Here is an 18,077-nt window from a genome sequence, read left to right as displayed (position 1 = left end):
TTAGACTATGGCAGATAATACTTTCTCACAACAGGGGAAATGGAGAAGAATTTTAGGAAATAATGGCAAGCATCCATGAAAACTATCTTCTGCGTGGTACCAGGTCACAGGGACCCCCTGGTCTTCCAGGCGCTTCTTGTATAGCAAGGCATCATCTCGGAGGACATCCTACTCACAGGTCACTATGAGAGTCCCTGGAAGCTGAGTGATAATCTGGTCATCAGCTATGAGGGGGGCATTTTCTACCTCAAAAACATGACTGGTTTACAGATAGGCAGCCTCATTAAAAGGTGTGGGAAATTCTGCTTGGTACTTGTATCTGAACCTTTCAGGGAGATTGTCAGCGCTCAACCATTTCTTATACTTCTCCCAGATATGGGTAGGAACACACGCACCTTTTAACAAGTCATCTTTCCAGGAGGGGTCAATTGTCAAATATCGGCAGGAACATAATGAAGTCTCTGGTGGGAAATGGGACATTTTTGTTCTGTTGATATGATGGTAATTGAAAATTGATGCTCTCCAGAACAGGGTAAAACAAGATCTGTCCCCAGTGCTTTGGAATATCTGTTCTGCCCACCAAGGCCTGGCTGACGAATGCCACAATGGTAGCTCCAATGCTGTCTCCAGAGACCACAACCCAGGAGGGGTTCACCCCATAGATATCTAGTGTCTTCAGGAAGTGGATGGTGGCATTCAGACATTCCCTGAAACAGAGCGGGTGATGGTAGTCAGGAAGCTTGCGGTACCTGTGGAGGAAAAAGGAAACCCACGACCCTAGTGAGTAGAGGGTTAGAAGACCATTTGAAAAACGTCCTCTATCACACTGAGGAGACCACTTCTGATAAAAATCCTCAGACATGTGTGTAGCCAAAAAACATGTGGATTCCCATCTATTCTGTGTGTGCATATGAAGAAGCTGCTTAGAGTCAGCGTGGCTGAAGTTCCCAATCCAAACCCCTATCTGCTTCCACAGGCAAACAAACACAGGTTTCAGAAACTTCCAATCTGTTTGCTTTGGTAACAGAAAATACACAATGATGGGGACAGGGAGGAACTTCAGCTACTGGTGATCTCACAGCCTTTCAGCAGCCATGGGGAAGTATACTTGGTGTCATAGTGAAATTGTTGTTTTTTTTCACAGAAAAATAAATGGGAAAGAAGAAGGGTAATGTAAGAAGGAAGAACTTATTTCTGAATGGAAACTTCTCTCAGCCCTCTTCTCTTCGACTGTTCCTATGGCACCCTCTGGTAAGTCTGAAGCTCCTTTTCTCCCTGTATAATTCCAAAGCTGCCCATCAATCTGCTCTGATCCATGGGCCAGATCTCTGCAAGTATCTGCTATAACAACACACGGTGAAATTCCTCGCAGCCATCAGTGCAGGTGCTCGAGGATACCTTGCTGTGGTCTCTGTTAGGCAATTTCATTTTCTCCAAGGCTTTTTGGATCATGGACTATTTTGTTAAAAGTTCGGATACTATAGTAGCCAGTTGAGATCAGGTCTTGACACTGTAAAGATTTTGCTCTCCTTAGTGATTTCAAAATAGTCTAGAGATGCTTAGTAACTTACTGGAGTCCTAAAGCGCCTTGGCGCCTCATGCAGAGGAAATCCAAATAGAATGAGTCCATCAACGAGGCATAACGTTATAGTCTTCTTAAAAACTTCACTCACTCCCTTCTCTAAACTGTATCACACTGACTCGTCATGACCTTTTAGACTTAGATACAGATTCATATTGACCAATGCCTGTTCTTTTTTTATTCCAATGATTTGTTGATTTCTCCAAGAACAGTGATTTATTCTTAGTTACTCTCCACATTCATCTCTGCATGTCTGGAAGTGGTTAGGTAGGGGAATATGTACATACGCAGGTTGGCAAGTACATAGGAAGGTACATAGGTAGGTAAATAAGTAGGTGTTTAAATGAAGAATTGTCAACCTGTAGAACCATCAAGTATGATATACAGTGAACAGGACATTGACCTTGGCCTGCAGACAGTGCTGCTTCCTTACCATCTTCATCCATATCTCCCCTGAAAGACATGCTACCCTCAGATCACCTTCTTTTCTCCTTTTCTTTTTACATTTTTGCTTTGTGTCTAGGTGAATTTTTAAATATTGATTTGGTATTCTTTTTTTTTTAATTCTCAAGAATATTAGCAGACTTTTTGTATACTTGTGAAAATTTTCCCTTAATTTTACTAAGATTACTTAACATCTTAACTGCTCTTAGGGTTCATTTGCAAAAGATCTCTCGTGTGTTCCCTAATAGCTCAGTCATTCTACAATTGGGATAGGAGGTATGTTGGAAAGGCTCATTTATCCAAGTCTTGTTTCCTAAATCCTAGAGCCAATCCTTGAGACATGACCTGATTGAATCAGACAGAGAAACCAGGATCTGTTGTTTTGTAGTCACTTGTAAGAGCAGCCCATTAATTTGCTCCTGACTTTATACCTTTAAAACAATCAGAAAGTACATTTGGCAAACAGTTTTGATTGGTTAACTAAATAAAATTCCACTTCTTGTCACATCATATGCACAGTGCACTGCCAGGGTATTCTTAAGAGAAATCTGGGAAGAACCCCCCTAAAATTAACTCCTATGTTTATGTGCTACATACCATTAATATTATTGTACCAGAATCCATTGTTAGGACAGACACACAGTTATATAACTATTATACTACCACCACCAGCCACTCAAATCTGTCCCATGACAAAGCATCTGTCCTGTGGGAGAAATTCCCCACCCTTTGCCTCGGTCTAAACAGCCTAATATCCCACCCAACCTTTCTCTGGCCTTGCAAGAGAGAGTCTCGCAAGAGAGAGTCTTGCTCAGGTTCACTGGCTACCTGGGGAGTGTAGCCTACTCACTAAAGCCCACTTTCCCTCAAATGAACTTCTGCTTCTCTCAGTACTCATGTGTGTAATGTTTTGTTTTGGTCCCTCAACTCAGGGATGTCCTTAAGCTTCTTTTTCTCAAGGTTACCAATGTAGCACTAAAGCCACAGGTACACATCTGGCATTTCTGCCAGGTAATTGGAGTCTCAAAGACATTTCTACCTGTGCTAGCTTTGAACTGTAACCTTCAGATCTCAGTCACCTGCATAGCTGGCATGACAGGTCATGTATGTCTTATTCAATACTTTGCTGGAAATTAGGTGAACCTAGAATGGCACCCAACTGAGATGCCAGTGTGTTACCAAGAAGGTGAGGCTCTTATTTCAACAATGGATGGAACACTTCTTGACTCACAATCTCTCAGCATTATAGGCAGTGTTCATAAGACCTAGTTACAAGAAGTAGATTACTGATGGTGCTGTTCAAGTATACCTTGTCTCTGGACACTGACTCTCACTATCTTCTTTTGAAACTACTTGATGAGAATTTTGCTTTGGTTTTTTATTTTGGGGTGGAGGGGTCCGGTTGCAGGGTCTGAACTTGGCCCGGGTGCTGTCACTCAGCTCTTCAGCTCAAGGCTAGCGCTCTACCCCTTGAGCCACAGTGCCACTTCCAGCATTTTTCTTTTTGCTTATGTGTGGCCGAGGACTCAAATCCAGGGCCTCATGCATACAAGGCAAGCACTCTACCACTGAGCCACCTTCCCAGCCCCTTGCTTTGGTTTTTGACCTTATGATCAATCCAAATCAGTGGAGCAAACTGGCTATGAGTTGATATTTTGGGGACCATGAACTAAAATAAATCTTTACAAAGTGGTCAGTGTGAGGACACTTCTCTGAACTAATGTGCTGAGAAGTAGGACGGTTGCCATGACCACACTTAAGCCCTAGGAACTGGTCTGTGAAAGGAATATTGAAAACTTCACTATGTAAGGTGCAAGGCCCCCATGTATGGAACTGGAGGGAAGTCGGTGATTCTGGGAGAAGTTCTGAAGCCTGGAATGCTGACAGCAATGTTGACATAACAGATTGTGCTCATGAGGTCTGGGGTGGAGACACCATTCTGTTGGGAATCAGATTAAATGCCATTCATGTAACATTATAGCAAAAACGCTCCATTTTGTCCATGCCTTCAGAATTTGTGGGAGATAGAGATAATTATAAACAAAAAGACTAAGCAGGAACATTGGAAAAATAGATACTCTTTTCCAGAAAACTATTATTAAAACTGTTATACATATTGTGTATGGCTGTCAAAGAGTATGGTTGAGTAAAGAGAAGAGTTAAGTAAAAGGAAACAACATTTTGCTTAAGGAATAGGAAACATCCCTTGAGAGTATCTCAGGAATTGTCCAGAGCTGGGCGCCAGTGACTCTTGCCTGAAATCCTAGCTACTCAGGAGGCTACGATCTGACAATTGCAGCTCAAAGTCAGCCTGGGCAGGAAAGTCTGTGAGACCCTTATCCCAAATAAACCACCAGAAAACAGTAAGTAGCCCTGTGGCTCAAGAATTAGAGTGCTCACCTTGAGCTAAAGAGCACAGGGACATTGCCCAAGCCAAGAGTTCAAGCCCTGCAACTGACAAAAAGAATAAAACAAACAAACATGGTCCAGACCCCATCCGTTTAGGTGATCAAGTGTGAAAGTTTATACTCACACTTGAGCACCTTCCTTCCATAGGACCTATAGGAAGTTCTGTCTCTAGGATTCATTTTACCATGGTCAGTAACTCATGCAAGTTGGCTAATGTCACAGTGGTCCACAGAGGACCAGCTACTCCATATGCTGTTGGTACACAATTTTTGGCATCATCCACGACTACTCTGGATAGTGTTGTATAGTTCCACTGAAAATTCAAAGGAAAGCCTGAGAAGCGAGGCAAAGCAGAGCAGTGTTGGAGTCCCCGCAGGCAGGCAGTCTTTGAGTTGGGTAATTGGTGGGGGAAGGTGTGAGGGTGAAGCTATGCTGCAGTGTAGGCACAAAGAAGTTGATGATGTCAGGAAAATGGCTTGTATGCTAAGTAAATCTGCAGGCAGTGATGAGAGCCAGTGCAACACAGAAGAAGTTGGGTTTTAACCACGCAGCCCACAGGAACATTTGGATATCACACCACACAACTCTTGCTCCAGATGGTGGAAGGGGAACCACATGGCTTAATGCTTTCCCAGCTATGGTTGGATCTTGCTCTGGTCTCTTCTTGCTCTGGAATTCCCATACTTCTCTTTTGGAATGGGAATATTTACTCTTTTTCATTTCACCTTGAAAGAATTTAACTTGCCCTTAAGTTTTCAAGGACCCATGATAGTAATTTATTTTGAGTCTCAGAAACGACTTTGGACTTGAACTTTTTTAGCCAGTCCTGAGGCTCAGGGCCTGGGCACTCACTGTCCTTGAGCTTCTTTTGTCAGCTGTGGGGCCTGAATTCTGGGCCTGGGCACTGTACCTCAGCTCTTCACCACAGTGCCACAGTGCCACTTCTGGTTTTTTCTGCTTTATGTGGTGCTGAGGAATCAAACCCAGGTCTTCACGCATGCTAGGCAAACACTCTCCAGCTAAGCCACATACTCAGACCCTCCCTGCACTTGAACTTTTGAATAATTTTGCAACTAGTAAGACTTTGAGGACTATTGGACAAGGACCAAAGTCTTTTACATTGTGAGATGGCTATGAGCCTTTGAAGTCCATGGCAAATGTTCTGGTTTGGATACATGGTGTCCCTAAAAACTCATGAATGTTTGTTCTATAGTTATTGGAACCAATTATTATTATTTTTACGGGTCGTGGGGCCTAAACTCTGAGCCTGGGCACTGTCCTCCCTCAGGTCTTCGGCTCAAGGATAGTGCTCTGCCACATGAGCCACAGTGCCACTTCCAGCTTTTCCTGCTTCTGTTGTGCTGAGGAATCGAACCCAGAACCTCATGCATACAAGGCAAGCACTCTACCACTGTTCCACCTTCCCAGCCCCACGTTATAGGACAAAGAAGGTTCTGAATTCGAAAATGAATGAATCCACTGATGAATTAATAATTTCAGGGTATTATTTGAACATAATAAGAATTGGGTGCTACTTGTAGAAAGTAGGTAAGTGTGTTTGTATTGTGTCTTATTTCTGATACATTCCTGGCTCTTTCTACTTCCTGACTACAATTGTGAGAGCAGCTAGGCTCTGTCATGTCCTCTTGCCACAATCATGACATACCTTAACAGAAGGACCTAGAAATGAAACAAGCTCGCTAGCCTGCATGGACTAAACTCCTCAAATAGTGAGCAAAATTAAAATCCTATTTCTCCATAAGATACATTCCTTCTGTGTTTGTTAAAGTGATGGAGACTGTGTAAAATGGAAAGATGAAATCTTGTGTTTACTCCACCACAGCTGATCCTTGCATGCCCAGTGTTGGTGAGGATTTTCCACCCTTCTGATATCCTATGGCAGTTTACCGCTGGCTGGGAGTGAATGTATGAAAGGGAAATTGTGGTCAGGACTCCTGGATCTTGCACATCCTCCTCCTGGACTGCTATGGCTGCTACCCTACCCCTCTTACTCCACTTACCCCACTGAGAGCACCACTGAGTCTGTCTTCAGGACCATGAACTGCACGTGTTGTGGTACACATCTGCAAGACAGGAACAAGAGAGTTCAGGCCATGATGGGGACAAATACTTGCCACCACAGGCCCACTGAGAGCAGCTGCTGTTGTAGGGCTCTGGATAACAGACTGCCTGTGTCCTATTATTGTCTCCTCTGAAATAACATTGTGAATCTCTGTGTAGGCAACGTCACATATCTATCTACAATTTACCACATATCATATCTCACATGGGCCATGAGGCTTAACTTCTGCAATGCTTATTTTCCAATAGGGTGAATTGAGACCCTAGAAGGCACAGGCATCTGAAATTGACTTTGGACTAGAAGTTTGGACTAAGGAGTTTGCATTAGAAGGAGGAAGATTAACTATTTTTTCTATTGATTTTGGTGAGGATTTAGTGTCTCTGGGTGGCCCACTGTGATTAATGCAGGGGTTTGTCACAGGTTCTACAGGCAGAGAAGATATGATAAAGGCAGTAATGGAAAGGAAGGGAGGAGTCATAGCCATGTATCTAGAAGCCCCTTTGGGGATATCCTGACCTGCACCTGCACTGAGGGACCATATTGTGAAGAACATTGCCAGGAAGGTGCAATTCCACTGATGATGTGTTCCTCACCTCTACTTGGTTGAACTCCACTAAGCTCCATTGACTGCTAGAATTGGCCCCACCCAGGGGTCACTGGATAGCTAGCTGAGGCTGATGGGTAATGAGGCCCTTCCTCCAGGACCACACACCACAGGAAAGCTCTTTACCCAGGCTGCCTATCACTGCAGCCCCTCCGTGGTAGAAGATGACGCCTCGACGAGGGCAGGAGGACACTGCCTTCGGCTGGAACAGCCTCATGCGGATTGTCCCAAATTGCAGGTTGGTCACCACCACTCTAGGGTCCTTCCTTATTGGCAGTAGGTGTAGTGCAAATTGATAAAATCTGGGCATCGAGCAAATTCTTAGCTTCTCAAGTATACACCCCTGGAGGAGAGTTGGAGACAAATTTCAGTTATCCCTTCAAGACTCAGTTTCTTTAAATGAGCTATATGAGCCATTTTGGAACCAGTGTCAATCTGTGTGCACACAATTCCTATGTGGGAATGAGTTCATCAGTTTCTCCTAAGGTTTATGGATATTGATGCTTGTCAAGTAATTGTAAGAACTGAGAAGCAGGAAATCCAGGAAAGCTAATCATTCTCATCAGATGGAATTCTTGTTGCTACTTGCCTTGGATCAAAGCTGATTTTTACATTATTTCTACCAACCTGCACGTCATTACTGAGGTCAGATAGAGACTTCCTTTATTGCTTCACTCAAACCCTGTATACACATAGGGGAAAAGTCACACCACTGAAGTCCTAAGACACAACTCTTAGGGTCCTCTTTTTCCACACATATCACTGCAAAGACCAAGGTTGACTATGGACTTGCTGCAAGGTGAGCCCTGCCTCCCCAGACTTGGAAACTCTAATCCTCAGGTAAAGGCTGTTGTACTGCTGCCTCAACCTGCTGTCTCAACCTTGAATGAGGTGATTCCACTTCACCTTTCCTGGCGGTGCTCTCTTCAGAACACCAGGGTTTTCAGAGTGCATGAAATCTGCACAGAATGAACTTTGCAAAGATGATTTGCCTTTTTCATGATTTCTCAGCATCTGCCCTTTCTTGTCAGGGACAATGGCATGTTCTAAGTGGGATGAAGGCACTCTGGGGTTACCCTGATGCTATGGCAATGCTAAGTTACAGGCAATGGACTCTGGTAGCTATAAATTTCTCATAGTGATGGTGCATCTGCTTTCTGATCAGCTATACTACAGAGGCTGGGGCTGAGTTGGTGAGTTTGGCTGGTTATGCATGACACAGATTCATGATCACAATGATAATTGTAACATGAGTCTGGTTTCCATTTTAGGTGGCTTTTGACTTGCTATATGGCCTCTTATCTCACTGGAAGACCCCAAAGACCTAGAAGGTTCTGAAGGCCTTCTGATCTCCCTAATAACACTTAACATCCTGGGGCAGAAAGGCAGACTAAGACAACACAGACTCTACCCTGTCCATAGGTGTGTATCAACTTATATATTTATATCAACATATATGTATGTATCGATATTTATCTCAGTAGATATGTATAGATAGATAAACAATTTGATATTCCACAAGAACCATTTGGACATACTCTCACATAATATTCTGCCACCAAAGTATACACTGCTTCCTTTGTCTTCTCTACATCCTTATTATTGTTTTTTAGGATGGCATTGATCTCTCATGCCTAACTACTTCCTATGCTTTAGACAAATAGCTATCAGCCACATAAAATGAGTAACATTAGAAGCCTTATGCTTCTAATCTTAACTACTTAAGAGAATGAGATTCAGAAAATCATGACTGGAAGCCTGCATAGGCAGGAAAATCTGGGAGACTTCCTTTTCCTCCAACGAAACAACAAAATGGTGAAGTAAAGGTGTGGCTCATGCGATAGATCACCAAACATGAGCAAGGAAGCTGAGTGAGGGCACGAGGCCTTGAGTTCTAACCCAAGTACTGTCACATTAAATAAATTCAAGTATTAACATCATGCATTTCTCTTGTTGCTCTATGTCTTAGCTAAGTTTCAAAGTTCAAGGACACATGCTATTAGATTACAAATAACATTTTTTATCTGCCCCAGTTTTATGAAGGAATTTCACTAGCAGCAAACCTTTGTCCAGGAGATTTTAACCTCATTTCTCTGGTGAATAACTGCTGGTTCCAATCTTCCAAAACAGATCAACAGCCACCAACTCTTACAGCCTCACTGGCCTAAGTGATATATGAGTAACAGGATGTGTTTTACACAGTTTGCTATGGACTGTTTAACCCATGCTGTCCTGCATAGGTAGGACCACTAGTCACTATACCAACTCATTGTCTAACTCCAAAAACCACAGATTCTTTCTTTTTAGAACCTACTCTATGAATTTCTTCTGTTAACTGCCTGTTTGGTGAGAGGACACAAGGACAGTCAAGGCTCATTTTTATGGCCATCACACTGCTTTGTTTTTCCACAATGAGCCTAGAGCAAAAGGTGTGGCATCTTTTGATTGATCAATATGTATTAGCCTGAAATTATAGTCTATGGGACTTTTTGCAAAATGCTGGCCTAAGGCTTCACTTCACAGTACTTTGGCATAATACAATAATTAAAAAAACAACATTACCCATGTGATATTAGGTGGCCAAAGGGGTGCATAATCTGAAATTCATAGTGTGGACGATTGCAGGTGGAACATCAATAAACGTCCAATATTTTATGTGAATCCACAAGGTTTTTCCACATTGAAAAATGAGAAAACAGATTGCATCAGATTCTTCCCTGTACACGTTGTGGCCCAACATCTGTGAAGCCCAGGCACCTGGTTCCAGGTCAAGGCTGTGTATTATCACACCACCCTAATATTCTGCAATGTGGTCAGGAGAGGGGCAGATAGTGGTAAAAAGGCTTCTGTGAGATGGTGAGAAGCCATGGCCAGGCTACTCAGAGATGGGGAAACATTGAGGGAGTCCTGTAAGGAGCCCTGTATCTCTCCTCTCATTTGGAAAATCAGAGATTAGCACGGTTGTGTCTGTGCCATGGTAAAAGAGGAAGAACAATCACCCTTACCCCAGTCTTGCTCTTCCTCCTCAATTCCCGGGTATGCTAAACTAAAAACTAACCTCACAATTAGTCTTTATATTTGTGATTTCTTTTTTTATACTCATGTTTAGGCATGTATGGCCTTGCTGATCCAAAAGGGACAGCAATTCTTAGACTTGAGAGACAGCAAACAACTTACTTATGAGTACACTTTTCATACATAATCCAAGAGTGTAGACCCCACACTCTCAACTACCAACATTCCGGGCTCCTCAATGATAAGGCACTATCCACTGCTATGACCAGTCATTGAACAGGGACTAGATAGCCCAGGGCAACGTGATTGCTCTGGTTTGGACTGAAGTCACTCAGGTGACTCAGGCTTGCTTTTGTCTTCCTATGTATAGAATCACCATAGAAACTTCTTTGCATGTTGCCTCCTACCTTTCTGCCTCTTGAGCAGACATTGCTTCACTGCTTGTGCCTGTCCCAGGTATGAATGCTTCCCTCATGGGGACTGTGGAAATTATCTACTGATCCAGTGGCCTTATTGAATCTCAAACTGTCTACTAATAAAGTCAGTAGCTGGTAGTATGGCTCAAGTGGAGAATGCATGCATGCATGCATGAGGCTCTTGGTTCAATCCCCAGCAACAGACACTACATTTCTATCTTTGTGGTAATAGTTGGGTCTTATATGGAGAAAGGAGGTGAATGCCTGCCTATTATAAATTGTTGTGCTATCCCTGGCCCTTTTCTCCCCCTTCCCCTGTGATCACCTTCCCTCTATCATATCCTTCTGCTGTTATGATGATCTGCTTTACCAGAACTACTTTAGAGATACTCTTGTAAATGAACCCAAGCACCTGAGCACAGCTTGGAGATAATCAGCAGATTCCTGTAATAACTTCATAACTGGGCAATGGATAGAAAATCCGTACTAGAGTGAATAGTGGTCTTCAAAGTTTTAGTTTGCTATAGGGTATTACATAATCACTCAGTAAATGAACTAATGTGATGGGCTTGAAGTAAGAATAGTTTAAGTAAATAATTCAAATGTAACATGTCAGACACATTGTTTTCAAAAGGGAAAATGTTAGGAATGGATATATTCCACTAAAACTCTATACAAAGAAAGAAAGGAAGAATATGTAGAATATTCAGGCAAATCCTTTCCTCCATTGGCAAAAGGGAATCAACTAGGCCAAGATGATGGGGTAGTGAGCGTTGGCCTCAGATCACAGTCAAGTTTCTTGTCATTGGGTCATTGTGAATAAAATGGTTTGGCAAGTGTCCATCAAATTGTTAAAATACCTACTTGTACACAGCCACCAGAAACAAAGATGAACAGAGATCTACTAAGACACAACTCTGATTCTTGGAAACAAAAGTACCAGATTATGGTCCCACGATCCCACTGATGTCTTTCTCTTTTCTGGTCAGCCCTGATTAGTCTATTTGGTGGCATCCATCTACCCTCTGGTGGTACACAAATGTTGTTGCAGATCAATTTGCAAACAAACAAGCCCGTTTCTTTGTTTACCTATATTGCTCAATTTGTCTCTATATGTTTCTCAAGAAACTTCCAGAGGCCATAGACATACTCTGGGGAAGGAGAAGCTAATGAAGTAGATGCTGATAGTCAAAGAAGTAGCTATCTGCTCATGTCACTCACAGGTGCTCTCTGATCCTGTCTGAGCCTAGTCTCTTATGTATTTTCACATGCAGCCAAAAGGTACTCAAGGAAGACTTCCCCGTCATTCCTCAGCGTATTTTCCAAACCCAGCACCTCTGTGCTCATGCTCTGCAGGACCATACACATTGAAGCCAGGTTCTCTGTAAATGGTGGCTATTCCTTACATCTGTGCTTCCTTAAAAGTGTCTTTTTCTTGTTTGTTTTGTTATGTTTCAAATCCAGGAACCTACCTCTTCAATCTTCTCTGGTAAGTAAAATATTCTTTATATTCAGTTTCTCTGTTCAAATTCCTGTGTGCTGTCTGCTTCCTTCTTGGTCAACATTGAGACAAAATTAATACAAGAAATCACGTAGGTGATAGACTATAATATGATTGTGAGGACTGGTTTGGTTAAGTCCTTGGGTTTTAATGTGCAAATCTTATGTCCTAAGGGGATTCTGAAGTATAAAACATGGGCTCTTTTCTGGTGCTAGTGGTTCATACCAGTACACATACCAACTCAGTAGGCTCAGATCTGAGGAGCTTGGTTCAAATCCAGCAAAGGCAGAAAAGTGTCTACGTCTTTTATCACCAATTAATCACCAGAAGAGCCTGAAGTGAAACTGTATCTCCACAGGTGTACTGCTTGCCTTGAGCAAAAAGCTCAGGGAAAGTGCACAGGCCCTGAATTCAAGCTCCAGAATTCACACACACACACACACACACACACACACACACACACACCAAAAACTGGGGTTCTATATTTATATTTAGAAAACATTTAAAAGTGGAACTTCAAAGTAAACTGTAGAACATCTTACTAACATAGGTATCTTACCTTTTCTATATCAGAGGACACTGGTATCTTATGCTTGTGAGCTCACAAAACCTTGTTTGGCAGATGTGTCAGAAATCAATTCTACTGCTCCAAGTAAAATAAACATTTTTTTTATCATCATACTCAAAAATCTTGTTTCATGGAGGATGTGACACTGTAACACACAGAAGAAAGTCTGCTACAGATCAAAACAATTATAATATGTTGGTTATACATATCATAAACAACTTGAGCCCTACAGGTAAGAGTACATTTCTTTGTCTTCATCAAAGTGTACAGTACTCTGGTAGGAAGTATACATATACAAAAGAGAGCATTTTAAGCATCTTCACTCTGGAGGATCAAATAAAACACCATCATACACAGAAATACAGCTAGGCGTTGTTCATGCTCTTTCAAAACTAGGGGCAGAGTGGGGAGGACAGTAGTTTCTTTGGTCAGTAGTGGAAAACTTGCATTAGGACTGATCTGTGTTCATAAGGATGTCATATGAGGGTTTGGTTAGCACTTTGTGGCTGAAGATTCCACATGCTCAGAAGAGTGGACATGCTGTATTCAATGTGTATTCAATTCTGCAAACGACACATCCTAAACCTCGGCTGTTCTTGAGAAATACATCAGCAAGAACTGGCCAGACTGGGAGAAGATCTTCAATATCCATACAACACACGTGAGCCTCATATCTAAAATATGACCACAGCTTAAGAATTAAATTCCCCCCAAAACAACCCCCCATATAACAACCACCCCATTAAAAAGTGGGTTCAAGCCTTGAAGAGAGACGTCTCTGAAGAGGAAAAACGAATGGCCCAGAGACAGGTGAAGAAATGCTCAGCATCTCTGGCCATCAAAGAAAGGCAAATCCAATCACCACTGAGAGGGCGGGGCCAAGCCCGGAAACACCACCGGCTCTCCACCGAATGGAGAGCTGGGCCTCCAAGCTGTTTCCACAAGAGCCGACACCAGCAAAGAGGCGAGCACTCAGAGAGAGACGGGAATGAGCAGAAGAACAGGAAACGCGTGGGAAGCCACACAGAGCCGGTAAAGCGGGAAGACCCGTCCCCACCTGTGGCTGCGGCCCTGCCGAGCCGCCCAGGCGGCCTGGCTGGGGACCCACCGGGGACCACAGAGCCACAAGGGTCTGAGGCTTCCAGAAGATTCCCAAGAGCCGGTGCTGACCGGGAGAATACAGGAACTCAGAACCCGCTTGAAGGCCCTCAGCCGCCGTGGAGTCTCTGCTCCCGCCCGTGGAAGCGGCCCAGCCCAGCCGGGTGGCGGCTGCAGCGGCGACAGGGAAGGATCCCAGTTTCCAGTGCAGCACCTGTGTGCTCCGGCCCGCGGAAGGGGCCCAGGCAGCGGCGGCAGCGGCGGCCCTCAGGCTTGTGTCCCAGCCCCTGTCTGCTCCGGCTCGCAGAAGGGGCCCAGGCTGCGGCAGCAGAGGAGGCTGCAGTGGAGGCAGTGGACTTGTGACCCGGTGACCCTCTGCTCCAGCCCAGCCAAGGGCAGCATCCGCGGCGACGGGGGCAGCGGCGGGGACCCCAGACTCGCAGTGCGGCTTCCCTGCGCTCGGGCTCACAGAAGCGGTCCAGTCCGGGCAGGGGGCGGGGAGGAACCCCAGACTCGCGGGACAGCGCCTCTCTGCTCTGGCCGCGGACAGCTGCAGCAAGGGAGCCCAGAATCGTGGAGCTGCACCTCCCTGCTCTGTCCCATAGAAGCGTCCCGGCCTGCGGTGGTGGTGGCAGCGGCGGTGGGGGGGGAGAGGAGTAGGGTGGAGTGACCCCTGACCCGCTGTGACCCCATGAGGTCCTGTGGAAGCAGGCTGGCCTGCAGTGGCGGTGGTGGCCGGGGACCCCAGAAACCCAGCGGTCCAACCCGAAGAATGACAGCGCAAAAAACAACTGCAGCAAGGATGCGGACCCCATAAACAGTGGCAAACACTGTGAAACACAGCTCCACCCACACCACCACCCAGCACAGCCCACAGTCATCTCAACGAACAGGCAACACAGTGGTGACCAGCAACCTACAGTCGACAAAAACAGGGATCTGACACAGCACCCCTGGACAGCTACCAACCAGTACAAGGATAAGTAAGTACCCCAACAGCGGAACCCCCCCCCACCTCCCCCTGTACCTCACCCCCCCCCCTGCCGCGGGAGACCAGCACTGGTGGGAACTCCCCAGAACTTGACTGGGACACCCCCATTCTAATACCTGGGCTACAGGTCCTATAGAATCTGGGAAATATGCAAGTGCACCAGAAACCAGTGGGCACACCCAGCTGGCCAGGCTTGACCAAGAGCACCCCTGGGAGGAAAGAGGAGCAGTCTAGGATGCTGGTCCTTGACTAAAGGCAGGAACTGCCTAGGATATCCAGGAGGCACGTGAAGGAACCCTACCTGTATCCCAGGCAGAAACCTGAGCTATCTTAACCGCTTGCCACTGACTGGTCAGGATCTGAGTGCACACCACAGCAGAGGGTGGAATGTGTCTGCCCAGCACAATCTAACAAGAGTAGGCCTTGTGTGGGTCAGACCAGCAACTGGAAAGCAGCCCCTCCTGAAGTAGAACTGGGACCAGAAAAAGTATTCTCATCCAGCCCAGTGCCAAGAGCAAGCTACATCAATTGATCCAGGATTAAATCCAGAAACAAGCAAAGGTAGCCACCTAGTGACCAAGACAGTCAGAGTTCTGGAATTGGTCTCCAATAATCCCTGAAACCACATGCAAAAATCACAGAGGACAAGATTCATCAATGGCCAAGATAGCAAATCAGACCCTAGGCCAGCAACCACACATGGGAGAACACCAGTGGAAGTACAAAAGAAATGGAAGACAAACGCTACACCCAAAAGATGAGAGAGACAATGACACAAGAATTAAAGTGAGAAATAGATCAGAAATTTAAAGAACAAAGGAATAAGTTATCAAAAGAGATCCAGGCCTCCAAACAAGAAATACACTCAAAAATAGATGCAGTGCACACCTCTCTAAAAGATGAGATTAATACTCTAAGAAACGACATAGAAATTGTAAATGGCTCAGTTTCCTCAATGCAAAATTCAATTTCCTCCATGCAAACCACAATGGAAGCTGCAGTAAATAGAGTGAATGAATTGGAAAGTAGAATATCAGATACTGAAGACAAAATGCAGGCAATGGAAAAAAAGTTACAGATATGGAAAAAGCCCTGAAAATATGTCAAAGGGAAGTCCAAGAACAAGCAGACAGTGCCAAGAAATTGAACCTTCATATATATGTGGTGAATGAAGGGAAGGAATACCAGAACAAAGGAATGCAACACTTATTCAATAAATCATCACTGAAATTTTCCCCAGATTTAGAAGAGAAAATCTTACCTACATAACAGAGGCTTACAGAACACCTAACAAGCAAGATCACAGGAGGAGCACAGCTAGAAACATTATACTAATAATGCTAGATTTTAGCACTAAAGAAACAGTCTTGCACCCAGCAAAAGCAAAGAAGGAGCTCTCTTCCAATGGGAAAAAAAGTAGAATCATTGCAGATCTCTCCACACAGACACTGAATGCAAGGAAAGACTGGGAAAGTACTATCTGAGCCCTGAGAAGCAATAAGTGCCAGCCCTTACTGGTAAATCCAGCAAAACTATCATTCATATTCGATGGAGAAACTAAAATTTAATAGCAAAGAAAATCTCAATGAATTCATAAACAGTACATTAACATTACAAAGAATATTGAGGAGAATTACATTCTTAAGAAATAAGATCAGAAACCCATACCACATACATATATCTAGGAGACGAACTTAGTAAAAGAAGGAAGAAAGAAAAGAAAAGTGTAGGAAAGTAGGAAAATGACAGGAAGCACAATATACCTCTCCATAATAACCATAAACAAAACCAGCCTGGGCAGGAAAGTCTTTGAGACTCTTATCTCCAATTAACCACCAGAAAACTGGAAGTAAAGCTGTGGCTCAAGTGGTAGAGCCGTAGCCTTGAGCCAAACAGATGAGGGACAATGCCCAGGTCCAGAGTTCAAGGCCCATGGCCGACAAAAAAGAAACAAGAGACCTACATTACAGCCAAAGATAAAAGCAAACTCTAAGTGAAAGAATGGAGGAAGATCTACCATGCAAATACGCCCAGTAAGAAGTTAGGAGTTGCCATCCTGATATCTGATAAAATACACTTTACATTAAAATCATTTCAAAAAGACAAAGAAGGTCACTACATACTAATACAGGAAACAATCCAAGAAGAGGATATCACCATTGTTAATCTATATGTCCCAACCATCAGTGCACCCAAATATGTTTAGCAAATACTCTCAGATTTACAGGAAAAGATAGATCCAAATACAATAATACTAGGGGACTTTAATACTCCACTATCACCAAAGGACAAGTCTACCACCCAAAGGATTGGCAAAGGCATTTCTGAATTATGTGATGCCATATCTCAAGTGGACTTAACTGACATATACTGAGTTTTCCACCCAACAGCAACCCAGTAGACATTCTTCTCAGCAGCCCATAATACTTTCCATAAATAGATCATACCACAGTTCATACAAGGAATTTAAGCAAAAACAACAACAACAACAACAAGAAAAAAAACAGGATTGATATAATTCCCTGCATTCTACCTGACCATAGTGGGTTCTAACCAGTTCTCAATAACAAGACATAAAGTAGAAAAGACTCAAACACATGTAAATTAAACAGCACATATCTGAGCAACACCTGGGACACAGAAGAAATTAAAGAAGATATTAAAAAGTTCCTACAATTCAATGAAAATGAAGACATAATTACAAAGAAACATATGGGACATGGCAAAAGCAGTCCTGAGGGGCAAATTTATTGCGTTCAGTGCACACATCAAGAAAACAGAGATAGACCAAGTAAACAATTTCATGACACAATTAAAACTGCTAGAGAAATAAGAAAAAGTTGAACCTAAAGTTGCCAGACAGAGCAAGATATCCAAAATAGCTGAAATTAATGAGATAGAGACCAGGAAAACTACAAATAAAAGTAATAAAAGGCTGGGTTATTTTAAACAAAAATCAATAAAAATGGACAAACCAAAGACAAGATTAACTAAAAATAGAAGAGAGAAGACCCAAATCAACAAGATCAGGGATGCCACAGGAAAAATTACAACAAACATCGAAGACATCCAAACAATAAAGAACTACTTGCAGACTCTATACTCACTAAGGAAGGAAAACCTAGCAGAAATGGATGAATTTCTGGATAAATACAACTTGCCCAAGCAGAAACTAGAAAAAAAAAAAAGGCAATTAAATATGCCAATAACCTACAATGAGACAGAGGAAGTAATCAGAAGTCTTCCAACAAGGAAAAGCCCAGGACCAGATGGATTCACTATGGAATTATATAACACCTTTAAAGAGGAACTAATATCCATATTGCTAAAGCTCTTCAGAGAAATAGAAACAGAGGGAGCAATCCC

At 43.5% G+C, this 18,077-nt stretch overlaps 1 pseudogene; it reads right to left on the bottom strand.

Annotated features, from left to right (window-relative positions):
• On the bottom strand, nt 1-10,362 carry LOC122121434 (annotated as a pseudogene).
• Nucleotides 10,363-18,077: the final 7,715 nt, after the last annotated feature.

This window comes from Dipodomys spectabilis, unplaced genomic scaffold (genome assembly GCF_019054845.1).
Source record: "Dipodomys spectabilis isolate Male_0828 unplaced genomic scaffold, ASM1905484v1 ptg000188l, whole genome shotgun sequence".
NCBI lineage: Eukaryota > Metazoa > Chordata > Mammalia > Rodentia > Heteromyidae > Dipodomys > Dipodomys spectabilis.
This window is presented reverse-complemented; position numbering and strand designations above follow the sequence as displayed.